This window comes from Piliocolobus tephrosceles, chromosome 17 (assembly GCF_002776525.5).
Source record: "Piliocolobus tephrosceles isolate RC106 chromosome 17, ASM277652v3, whole genome shotgun sequence".
In the NCBI taxonomy this organism is placed as follows: Eukaryota; Metazoa; Chordata; class Mammalia; order Primates; family Cercopithecidae; genus Piliocolobus; species Piliocolobus tephrosceles.
The window spans coordinates 44,426,505-44,439,942 of NC_045450.1; positions in this window are offsets into that span (position 1 = coordinate 44,426,505).

Consider the following 13,438-nt stretch of genomic DNA (forward strand, 5'->3'; position numbering starts at 1 on the left):
TAACAACAATTTATTGTATCATTTTTACTATGGAAGTAACTAGTAAATATCAATAATGTTTTTCTGATAAGAATTTCATATAGAGATAACTCCTATTCTGAACATTGTACTACATATTTATCTTATTATGTTTAATCTTTACAAGGACCTTATGAATTTTCCCAGTTTTCATTTGCACAAACTAAGTCTCAGAAATTAGCCAAGTTTACACTCCTATTAAACAGACAAGTTAGGAATCAGCTGCATAAAGTTTAGATCCAGACTCTATGACTTAACTAACACAGAGACCACATTACTTTACTTTGAATCAATTAGTCCATTTCCCCATCACATTTGAAATGAAATGTATATTTAAATTTAAAAATTTGTGAAGATATTCTGTTGTGGATTATCACCACATATCAGCGTCATTCAAAAAGTCAATCTATTGATGATGACCATGGTTGTGACCAGGAAAAATTAAGATCTACTTACTATAAAATACATTTTGCCAGAATGAACTCCATTAAAATTAATTTTCAATGAGTAGAAAGATGACGATGGGTTTATTTTTAGATTTAGAGGAAGCAGTCAGACTCCAAATCTCAAATAATATCACTGTAAAATTGGAATTTCTATAATGAAAACATTTGCTAAGATTTGCATTTAATTCAGTATTTCAATAGCAGGTTATGTGGTGATCAAAATTCCACATGAAATGATGTGAATTTCACTAAACTGTTAGTGAAAACTTTTGGAGAGGTGACGTGTCTGCTTTGTTCATTATTCTGGCTCCGGTGTTTTGCACAATGGCTGTCTTGTTATAAGAACTCAGCTGAATCCAAGTAAGGAATTAACGTATTATTAATAATTGATCATTAATCATCATCTTTAACTCTATTCCAGCAGCTCCCTGGCTTCTGATCATTTTTGTTATTCCTACTGAGATCATTCCTTGGGCTACGTTCATGGTCCTATTAGATTTTCCCTCCTTCTGATCCTCAGAATTTTCTAGGACAGAGGTTTTATGTAATCCTTTGGGGCTTTCTAGTTCTAAACTTTGAATGACCATCTATGCCTCTGGAAATATCAGCCTAATATTAGTACCCTGACCAGAAGCCCTGCTAGGTTCACTCCTACAAAATATCAGAGACTATCAGAAAGATCTTGACAACTACAACAAACTATACAAGGAATGTCTACTTGCAAACCAGAAAATCCACTGCTAGTCTGGGTTGTTTTCTGTGTGTTTTTTCCCTAACTGTGAAAGCCTTATTTAATAGAGGTAAATGACACTACTTAACTTATAGTGAAATGTATTGATTTTCTCTGCTTCTGCAAAGGTGACCTCTAGGCAATGGTAGACTCCAAATTACAGCAAGGCAAACAGGTATTATAGATTTAACTCAGCAGTTTGAAATCTATCAGCCAGTTAATTCCCACCTCTCTTTACAGTCCATTAAGTACTCTATTTTTAATTGAAGTTATAATATTTATTTTCTCATTCTCACCTGTTTGGGTATGCTACATTTCTTTGGTAATTTCTCTAGAGATTTTTGCTTGGATTAAATTTTTTTCCCATTATTCTGAGTACATTTGTCCTTTTTTCAAGTGTGTTTGGAATCGATTGTCTAGAATTTAGAATACACTTTTTTGAAAAATGGAAAAGACCTCATAACTCTCAGTGAGGCAAACAAACCAAATCTTTCGTTGTTCAATACAGGAAATAGAGACATCCTTGCTATGGAGGAGAAAGTTAGTATAACTCAAATATCTGATCCTCAGTTTCAACTCACATAATTAAAATGTGAGAATTTACTCGTTCTCACTGTCAAAAGTATTATAATGAAATGACTATCCAGACTGTTATAAAGAAAAAAAAAAACTATGAGTGAGGACTATTTGTAAAATAGAATGCACTGTATACATTTGTTCTTAATCATAGCTCTAATAATTAATTTCTACCTCCAATACTAATTAAAGTAAGAAATTTTGTTTTGGTGTATTTTATAATCAGAATTTCACCTTTGAGTGTGATTTGTGACTACAAAGAAGAAATTATGTTTAGGTTGATTTTTATTATAATACAAGTTGAGTAGCCTTTATCGGAAATGCTTGGGACCAGAAGAGTTTCAGATTTCAAATCATTTTCAGATTTTGGAATATTTGCGTATATATAATAAAAGATTTTGGGCATGGGACTCAAGCCTAGATATAGAATTCTTTTGTTTTATATATACCTTATACATATAGCCTGAAGGTTATTTTCTACAACATTTTAAATAATGTTATGCCTGGAGCAAAGTTTGTGTACATCGAATTATCAGAAAGCAAACGTGTTACTATCTTAGCCACCCATATAAACAATCTGTGATTGTTTGGCATCACCATCATTTCTGATTTTGAATTTATATATACTACTGATAGGCAATCATCTTCTTATACTTATTCACACATAAGTACTTAAGAGTAAAAAAAATATGACATATAATTAACATAGTGAAAAAATGACGTGCTCCTTTTTCCGGTAGCTCATACCTGCTTCCCAACACTTTGGTAGGGCAAGTCGGGTGGATCACTTGAGCCCAGAAGTTGGAGAGCAGCCTGGGCAACATGGTGAAACCTCATCTCTACAAAAATTACAAAAATTAGTTGAGTGCCGTGGCGTACACATGTAGTCCCGGCTACTTGGGAAGCTGAGGTAGGAAGAGCATTTGGGTCCAGAAGGTCAAGGCTGCAGCGAGCCATGGTCGTGCCACTGCACTCCAGCCTGGGTGACAGAGTTCGACCTTGTCTCAAAATGAAAACAAAAGCAAAAACAAAACAACAACAACAACAACAAAACGTGTTCAGGGTATTAAGCGGCACAGTAGCATCCTCAGAATAACTGTACGTGTGTTAAACAATAGCAACAGCAAACAACAGCAGGCTTTCAGTCTCCACCTATGATGCTATGTTTTGGTAAAAAGGTTATTGTGCATTGTATTCTTATTTTTTTTTTTTTAGGTGAGAAGAAACATCAGAAGCAGTTGAGGGACAGGAAGAGGGCTCTCTTTATTCCTAAAGGGATAAGGAAGCATTCTGCTAGATGGCTTTTTAAAGTGTTTTCACCAGAGTCACCCGTCTTGTTAACAATGCCTTTTTTTTTTCTTTAGAATTCCTCTCTTTGATTTTATAAACTGTCATGATTTCTTGTTCTACTATGAACGCATGCTGCTGTGGTCCCTCAATAACCCCATCATCTGTCTTCACTATGTCATCTACAGGCACTTTTTCAGTGTTAACGAAGTCGCATGAGGTCAGGTGTAGAGTTTTCCACCTTGGGCATCATGTTGGCTCTCAAAATTTTTCAGATATTGCAGCATTTCAGATTTTGTAGTTTTAGATTAAGGATGCTCAACTTGTAACATAAAAATGTTTAATTAATTGAACTAATCCAGTTTCTAAACGGAGAGTCATGCAATATGTTGTAATATGGAATGACACTAATATAGTGTTAGAAGTATTACATTTATTTGGCAAGTCTTTCTTCAGTTTCTCCTATAAGCCAAGACCTATCTCTTGTTCTTCAACACTTAGAATTCAACGCGGAAGCAGATAGACTGGCTTCTACCCCCAAAGTTCTGAGCCTTGGCAACCTCTTCATTAGTAAAACAGCTATATAATCATCATCTTTTAAAATTATATACTGTGTTCTAATTTTTAATGTGAATTTGCACCTGTTGTCTCATTTTATTATTACTTGGCATTCAAGCACCTTATATGTAGGCCATTACTGAATACAATCCTGGATGGTTAGCAGGGGATAGAGTAAATGAAAATATGAATAAAAATAAAATAAGGATAAATAATTGGCCAAAACAATCCTCCTGATAATTCAGAAGTAGTGTACAGATTCCTTGGGTTTTTCATATTTTCTAGTTTACAGAAATTTCCAAATAGGAAATTTACTTTACATTGATCTGGTGTTATCCGTGTTTTCATATTTGTAATTAACCTCACTGGTATAGCTCTTTTTTATATTAGGTGTATTATTTTAAATACTGTACACTTTGGATAGTTACCCATGCAGACATGTCAATTTGCTTGGAAATTTCTTGTTTTTCTTTTTTTATTTATTAGCATCATTCTGACTTTAATCTTTGACATAATTAATAGAAAGAGATCATTAAAACGTTCATTATGTAATGAATAAGGGAAGCAATGAATATTTAGCTTTTATATATATAATTTATAATTTTTTCATGCTGCCTTCTATTCCATAATATTTCAGTATATGGTATATTAACTGTTTTCACTGTCTTAATTATGGCCATTTAAATCAAATAGCACTGATGTATCTATGTTTAGTAGCATGTATTTGAATGTATAATACATATATTTGAAAAATTTGAATGAAGAAATTAGAATCTGGTTTCAAAGCAAATACTTAAAGCAAGGGTTTCTGGGAATAATTAATCTTTAAGAAGACTATCAAATATGTCAGTTATAAATAAATTCCAGCTTTGGAGACAATGAGATGTTTGTATTATAATAAAAATACTTTGAAATATTCCTAACCAAAAATAAATGTTAGAGATAAGTTGTTAATATAAGTATGGCTGTAGTGTGGATTGCTAAACAGTGACCTGGAGTCTGGAGACCTGGTTTCTAGGGCTGATTCATCTCTTGATTTTAGGCAAGTCATGGGAGTTCTCCAGGCATCAGTTTTTTATCTAAAAATCAGGATTTAATAAATACACTATGATTCTTATCTAGTTCATTTAGTGCATTATTCAATGATCCCCACATTAAATGTTAAGTAGTGGTTATAATAGTAAATTCTCATACACTGAGAGAAAAAAAATACATGCAATACTAGACCAAAAATCTGTGGACTACTAAACCATCAATGACTATTGGAAAAATGCTATAATTATTGTGATATATTGCAGAAATAACCATAAATTATCATCCTCCCTGTATTAATGCCTTTACAGTGTGACTTCCCAGATCCTACTTTAAAAGGTCAAGTCTATTTTCCAATTTCTTGAATTTGTTCTGGTTGTGTCACTTGCTCCAGTCAACAGAATGTGGTAGAAGCAGCACTGTACCAGTTGAGTGTTTAAGCTCCAAAAGGCCTTGCAAACTTCTAGTCACTCTATTGCAACTCTGAGAAGAACCCCAGGCTGCAGCATGGATGAATGACCATATCGATCAGATAGTAATCATCCCAACCATGTGTGCACGCCCAGCCCAAATTGGCACAGCTGCCCAAGCTGCTGGCTGCAGATGCCTGAGTGAGCCCAGCAGAGTCCAGAAGAACCACCTCACTTCACCAAGCCTAAAATTCCAACCCCAAAATATGAATATATGCTTTTTAATAAACCACTATACTTTGAGATGCTTTTCTATGCAGCAAAAGCTAACTGATGCAACTATGAAGTCCTAATTTCTCCCAGATACAATAAAAGTTATTGTAGAATAGATACAGATATTAGATGGAACCATATTTTGCCCTCAATATTTCATATCTGGTCACTGTTATAAAAAAGTGATCTCCATAGTGTAAGAAAGTGGTAACATTCTATAAGAAGGGAACAAGATAGGAGAAGGAAAGTCATAGAGTAAGACAGCATGGTGACAAAAGTTAATAATTATGTGTTGTATACTTCAAAATTACTAAAAGAGTAGATTTTAAATGTTCTCACCACAATAAAATAAGTAGATGAGATGATGGATGTGCCAATTATTTTGATTCAATCATCTTACAATGTATACATGTATGAAAACATCACATTGTAGTCCATACATCTATGCAATTATTATTATTAATTAAAAATAAATTAAAAATAAAAATTAAAAATAAAATAGAAAACCAAGTCCAACAAACAAAATTGCCGAAATAAAGATCATTCCTATTACTAGGCCAGATTACTTTTTTTTCTATTGCTGGAAAATAGAGGAAATACTCAAATTATTGAGACAAAATAAGTCAACTCCTTGCTGCTCTTAAATACTTTCTTACTTCGGTCTTGCTGACTTTTATTTCCAGTAGTCCTCCAAGATGATTTATTACAAAATGTTGTGCGGTTATATATTATTGTGTATAGCAAATGTGATTTGTTTTGAATTTTTGTTGCTTTTATAATTAGTTAGGAAGAGAATTTGTATCACTGTTAGTATAATTCAATATCATGGACATGACTTGACAGGAACTCTCTTTCCCATGCTACAAAGTTAAATAACAGATTGCATAAAACTATGAAAAGTAAAAGATCTTTCAATACATTAGTGAGAAAATATTCCACGAGCCAAGAAGAGCATATACATTTTAATATAATACATAGGTAATCTGGGTTTTTCTAAAATTGTTTCATATCTAATAACTGTTCTGTTATACTCACATTAATATACTTTATGATTATCAGATAATGTGTGATGTTTTTGTTTGGAAAGATATAGCCATTGTATATTAACTGTTATATAACATGAAGATGAATATATATGCATCGAAGAAAAATATTTTTTTAAATGGAAATGTTGATAGGTTATATTAGTATAGATTCTCCAGAGAAATGGAGCCAGTAGGAGATTTGGAAATTGGTTCATGTAATCATAAAAATTTCATCATCTGCTTTTTCCAAGCTGGAGAATCAGAAAAGCCAGTGCAATTTAGTTTAAGTCCAAAGACCTGAGAACTGAGTTGGGCCGCTGGTGTAAGTCCCAGATTTCAAAAGCTTGAAAACCAGGATCTCTGATATCTGGGGCGGGAGAAGATGGATGCATCAGCTAAAGAGGAGGGAGTAAATTTACTTTTCCTCTACCTTTTTGTCCTAAGGGTGCGTCAGTGGAATCTATGATGCCTGCCTACATTGGTGAGGATGATCTTCTTTACTCAGTCTGCCAATTCAAATGCTAATCTCTTTTGGAAACACCCTCACAGATACACCTGGAAATAATGTTTTGTTAGCTATCTAGATATCGCTTACCCCTGTCAAATTGATATGTAAATTAACCATCTGAAGTCTATTACTTCTCAAATTGGCACCCATATTCATTTCCTTAAACCACATCTAATTTCCAAACAAAGACAATAACAAGGTTATAATTCCACCTCTCATGATAGAACTGTCCTATGTACAACTCAAAACACACTAACCCCTTTCCAGAAAGAGCACGCAAAATCCTTGAATAATGTTTACTTTTCTTCTGATAGCAATACATCTTACATTACATAATAAGGGAATATGAGAGGAAAGAGAACAAAGATATTTCTTAAGATATTTATGTATACACAGAAACATATTTGTAACACAGAGAAAATACTCATGACAATTACAATCCCCATTCCTATAACTGCTCCTGTGGTCATAGCTGGAATTTATAACTAATGTCCAGTAGCCAATTTATTTTCCCATTGCTTTCAGTAAACACCTCAGCTTGTTGCAGTTCTTTACTTGGCAGGTTTACCCAAACTTTCATTACTGAAGAGTCGGGGCCATTTGTAGTCTTTCCTGCATTGGGTTATTGTAGTTTTTTATTGACCTTAATTACACGCATGGTAAAATACTATCAGATACCCTAAAGGATCTTCTAGGTTTCAGATACACTCTTCCTTAGCTCCATTGTGGAGTAGTGGTTCATTTTCCCCTTGGTGGATCAGATCAGTCACCCCAGGCATCATCGCAACTCCATTCTTTTCCTGTGGACTCAAAGGCATGAGGAGACCCAAGTGGCCAGGTGGCATCTTAACTTCCAGTTTAGTGGAATCATTGTTGTGTTTCCTGGAGGGACCATTCCTCCCTCTGAAACTAAGACCTCTAGGACAGCAGAGCCAGGGGAACAGAAAGCCAAATTTTGCTAGTGGATCACTTGGGGTAATAGTGAGTGGTGCCACTCCCATTTCCACTCCTTTATTTCTGGATTTTTGCTTATATAAATAAAAAAATTCCAGTAGTTCTTTTGGAGTGTAACACATTTCCTCATCACACTTTCTACCTTACATCTAGAAATCTTCCGGGACTTATACTATTACACTTATTAATATGTTTTATTATTGTCAGACAATATGTGTTGTTGCTGTTCGGAAAGACAAAGACATTTTATATTTACTGTATAACATTAAGATGAACACACATATATCAAAGAAAAATATTTTTTAAATAAAGATATTGAAAGGCAATAAGATATGCAGGGGAAAATGTTAAAAATTAGCTTTGGGTTTGAAATGTAAATGATGCTTTACTGAACTATGGAATGGGACTCAATGCCACCTCCTGGGAAGTCAGTATGGACTTCCCAGGGAAGGGTGGAGAAGAGGAGGATTAAAAAAAAAAAAAAAAAAAGCAGAGAGAAGAGACGATTCTGAGATTAAAAATATTAGAAGGAAAACGTAGAGAGAGGCCTGACAAGAAGTGACCACTGAGACAGGTTCAGTGATGTAAGTAGATACGCAACTCACAAAGAAGGAGAATGGGAAGGAACTGAAGACAAAAGTGGAATGGCAGAAGTGAAAATGAAGAGAGTAGGACATTCTTTACTGGGGTTTGGTTATAAAGGTGAAAACAAAATGATTGGAAAGCTGGAGGAGAAAGTTGTTTCGAAGGAAGTTTTAGTTTGGTTATTTCTGAAGGTGGAAGGTGTCAATGTCTTTATTTGCTAATAGAATGATGACAGAGAGAAAACTAAATTATACAGGAGAAAGAGGGGGTCATTGAGCAACGAAGTTGTGGATTAGATGAGAGCAGACAGGCTCTGGAATCATAAACTTTGCCAGTCATTCTGCCAAGTCACTGAGCCATTTATAGGACTGCAGGGGATCTTTGAGGGGCCTTCTAGTTGTGATTCCCAGTGCATTAGGTAGTGTCATTCTAAGGGACAAAGTGTCTTCTTAATAAAAATAATAGCACTAGGAAGGGTGCACAGGCATTAGTCCTTTCTGCCTATATATTCAAAGATACTTTTATTTATAATTTTTCTTTAACATTTGCATTTTCTCCTTTCTAAAAAAAAAAAAAAAAAACAAACCTTTGTTAGGTAACAAATGTGTTTTTAGAATATTCTTAACAAAACATTTTTTGTGTGTGTTATTGAGTACTTTAAGATTGTGGCTATAACAAATCATTACCTTAAGGGGTTTTATCATCAAAACTAGAGTGAATCTAAGGGAATAAAGGAAGAAGAAGAGGAAATAATACAAAAATCAGGTGTCTTTTTAGATCAATGATCAAAGGCTGTGTTTTGACACTTTTGAAAACATGAGTTGTTATTACTCATTCTCTCATAGTTGATATTTTTGCTCCATAAAATACCTACTGTTTCTTAGACATAACACATTTTATTGGCTATTTGAAGATTATGAATAAAAGTGACTCATTTGGCCTAAAAACATCTAATTTAGTTTTGATTTCCCCCCGTCAATTTTCCAAAAGTCTGTAACTTTGATTTTTTTGTTTTAAAAAATCTCATTTCCATTTTCTGCTAATATCTTGAAAGTGAATCACATTCTCTATTTATTTGTGTTTTTTTAAATATACTTCAGCTTTGAAATCTATGTTATAATCTAAAAAAATAGTTATGATAACCGAGTTTTAAAATCTGGATAAGAAAACATTCTCAGGTTTACAGTTAATATCTCTGATGATGGAATATCCATTAGGTGAGGTCTGAGGAAATGGGTGGATAAGAAAGACCCATCAATGGTAGTGGCTCTGAGAGTGAGAATACGTAAACATATAATTTCACATTAAATAAAATGTTTCTATGCACATTTCAAGCATTGAACAGTATTTTCTAGAGTCAGAAAATGTTAGAGATAAAAGGGATCTTAATGATTACTTATCTCCTTTGGTAGAGAAGGAAACTGAGGCCTAAGGAGTCCAGTGACTTTCACAAGATTACATATCTGGCTTAGGATGATTCTCCAGAAGGATGATGTTTTTACATATAATGATTGTTTTAATGTCAGCAAGCAGGGTGAAAACTACCCTCAAAAAGCCTTTAAATCACTTATAAACTACAGCATAGAACAAAGCATCTACAAGTGAGTCAAGCAGCACATTTTTCTTTTTTTTCTTTTTCTTTTTTGCTTTGTTTTTGTTTTTGTTTTTAGAATGGAACCATTACTTTCTCTCCTACTGAATCCCAAAGTAAGCAGTCATCTTGTTTTCAAGCGGCCACACTGTACATAAAAAAATGATACAAAATACCTGGGAAGTGAGACCAACTGAGGGAATAGCCCTGTTATGTTCTTTGGGTAAAAATGTGGTTTGAAATAAATCCTCTCATTTGTCATTAATTGATTTTTGACAAAGATGCTGAGAACACACAATGGGGAAAGGATAGTCATCAATAAATGCTGGTGAGAAAACTGGATATCCACATGCAGAAGAATGAATTAGACCCTTATCTCATAGGGCATTAAAAATAATCTGAAACTGTTAAATGACTAGAAGAAAACATAAGGGAAAATCTTCATGATGTTCTGGGCAAAGATTTTATGGATATGACCCTTAAAGCACAACCAACAATAGCAAAAACAAAACAAAACAGAAGAGAGGCAAGATTGCTGACTAGGTGCAGTTAGGAGGAACATCTGCCACCAAGGTACCTGGACACCAGGAAGGTTGGTGCACTCCGAGAAGGTCTTCAGAAGGAAGCCATTGAGAGTGGATGGAGGGAGAACACAGGCTGCATTGAAGCAGGAGGAAGCTGGGAACCCTACATGGGGCTACCATGCACTGAGACTCATTCCTAGCCCCCAACAACTCCTGGGGAGAGAGTGAGTTGAACAGGTAAGGGGTGACCCACTTTCTCCATGGACCTCTGGCATCCTGGTAGCAGGAGACCTCATAGCCCCAAGGAACACTTGAACTGACAGGGAGAACTGCTTAGAGAAGTAATGGGGGCAATATTCCAGCCTGTGCAGAGTCCAGAGGGTTTGGTGTGGGTATGTCTGCAGGGAGCACAGCCAAGGTTACCCATTTCTGAAGGCTTGCCATGTTCTCTAGGAGACTCTAGCCTTAGGGGAACTGTCAGACCTGAACTGAGTAGGGTGATCTCGCCTATGAGATGGGGTCAGTCTGACCTGAGTGCTCATCTGTCTGCTGGCCTCTCCTAAGGCCTTAGCCTGGCCATGCCTGCTTGCAGTCCAGCCTCAGATTCCCAACCAGGGTGTATCCCAGGAGCCTGCATCATAGCTTCTGCACTGGTGGACCGAACCTGACCATCAGAGAGCTCCAGCAGAGAAACCTCTGCTGAATTGTACAAGGTCACTTCCACTCGCCCCCACCACAGCCTCCCCATGCCACTTTGCCAGTATGCACTTGCCCAAGGGATACCCTCTCTTCACTTTGCCAGTGCACGTGTGTATGAGAGCAGACCTCACCTCTCCTTCCCTGTCAGTTTATGAGTATGGGTGCACCCCACTGTGCCATTGTTCCTGGCATGAGTGCACCCAACAGCCCCCGTGGCTGCACTGCCATTGCCAGTGGTATCACACAGAGGGACAGTGATGGCCCTGACCTCTGTGTCATGCCACCATCATAGCTGGCATGAATACACACATGGAGGCCCCAGCCCTATGGCCACTGGTGCCCTGCCCCTGTGCTGACACTGCTACTGGTGTGAATACAAACATGGACCTCAGCAGACCCCTCCTACCTTCCCCCCACTACCCCCTGGGTGGCTGCTGCCAAGATCTGCATGGAGGCCAGCAGCCCTGGCCCTGCTACAGCCCCTTCCCAGCTGATGAACCTGCACCCTGCTGTGCTGTCACTGCTGCTGGCATGGGCGAATGAGCACAGATTCTGCTGCCACAGTCCACCAAAGCTCTTTGGGTGGAACCACCATTCAGAGTGGGGGCCAGTGGTCCAGGAACTCCTTGATCACTCTACAATAGCAGATTTCCAACCATGAGGGGCTACAGAGAAAAGCTGGGGGCCCAATACCAGTCACCCAGAATTAAAGCACATAGCCCAGGGGTGCTCAGCTGAGCCCTGGACCCCCCAAAATCTACCAGAAATGAAGCTAGTCAACTGAATCCACCTTATACCACAATCAAATCCCTAAAAACATTAAAGAAAATAAAAGAAAAAAAAACCATTCAAAACAAAAAGCAGAATAAACAAGACCTTTGAGAAATATGAGATTACGTAAAGAGATCAGATCTATGACTCACCGGCATCCCTGAAACACAGGGAGAAAAAGTAAGCAACTTAAAAAACATATTGCAGGATATCATCCATGAAACATTTTCCAACCTCACTAGAGAGGTAAACATTCAAAATCAGGAAACGCAGAGAATCCCTGCAAAATACTACACTAGGAGACCATCCCCCAAACATATAGTTATCAGATTCTCTAAGGTTGAAATGAAAGAAAAAAACGTAAAAGGCAGCTAAAGAGAAGGGGCAGGACACCTACAAAGGGAACCCTATCAGGATAACAGGGACTTTCAGCAGAAGCCCTACAAGCAGAAGAGATTGGAGGTCTATATTCAGCATTCTTGAAGAAAAGAATTTATAATCAAGAATCTCATATCCAGCCAAATTAAGCTTCACAAGTGAAGGAAAAATTAAACCCTTTCAAACAAACAAATGCTAAGAGATGTTGTTACCACCAGAACTGCCTTAAAATAGATCCTGATGGGAGTGCTAAACATGGTAAGAAAAGAACATTATCAGACCATTATCACTACAAAAACACACTGAACTACACAGAACAGTGACACTATAAAGGTACCACACAAACAAGTCTGCATCATAACCACCTAACAACATGATGATAGAACCAAACCTGCACATATCAATACTAACCTTGCAAGTAAACAGGTGAAATGACCCAAGTAAAAGGCATAGAGTGACTAGTTGGATAAAGAAATAGGGCCCAATGGTGTGCTGTCTTCAAGAGACCCATCTTACATGCAGTGACACCATAGACTCAAAGTAAAGATATGGATAAAAATCTACCAAGCAAATGGAAAACAGAAAAAAAAAAAAGCAGTTGTTGCTATTTAAGTTCAGACAAAACAGACTGTAAACCAACAAAATCGAAAAAGACAAAGAAAGGCATTACATAATGGTAAAGGGTTGAATTCAACAAGAGACCTAACTATCCTAAATAATATATGCGGCCAACACAGAAGCACTCAGATTCATAAAGCAAGTTCCTAGAGACCTATGAAGAGACTTAGATAACCACACAATAATAATGGGAGACTTCAACACCCCACTGGTAGTGACAAAGATAATTGTGACCCAAACTCAACACATGGCTAAATTGATGTAATAGCAATCTATAGAACATTTCACCCCAAAACAACAGAATATACATTATTCTTATCTGTGCTTGGCACATACTCTAAAACTAACCACTTAATTGGCCATAAAACAAACTTCAGCAAGTTTGAAAAATCCAAAATCATACCAACCACACTCTTAGACCACAGTGCAATGAAAACATAAATCAATACTAAGAA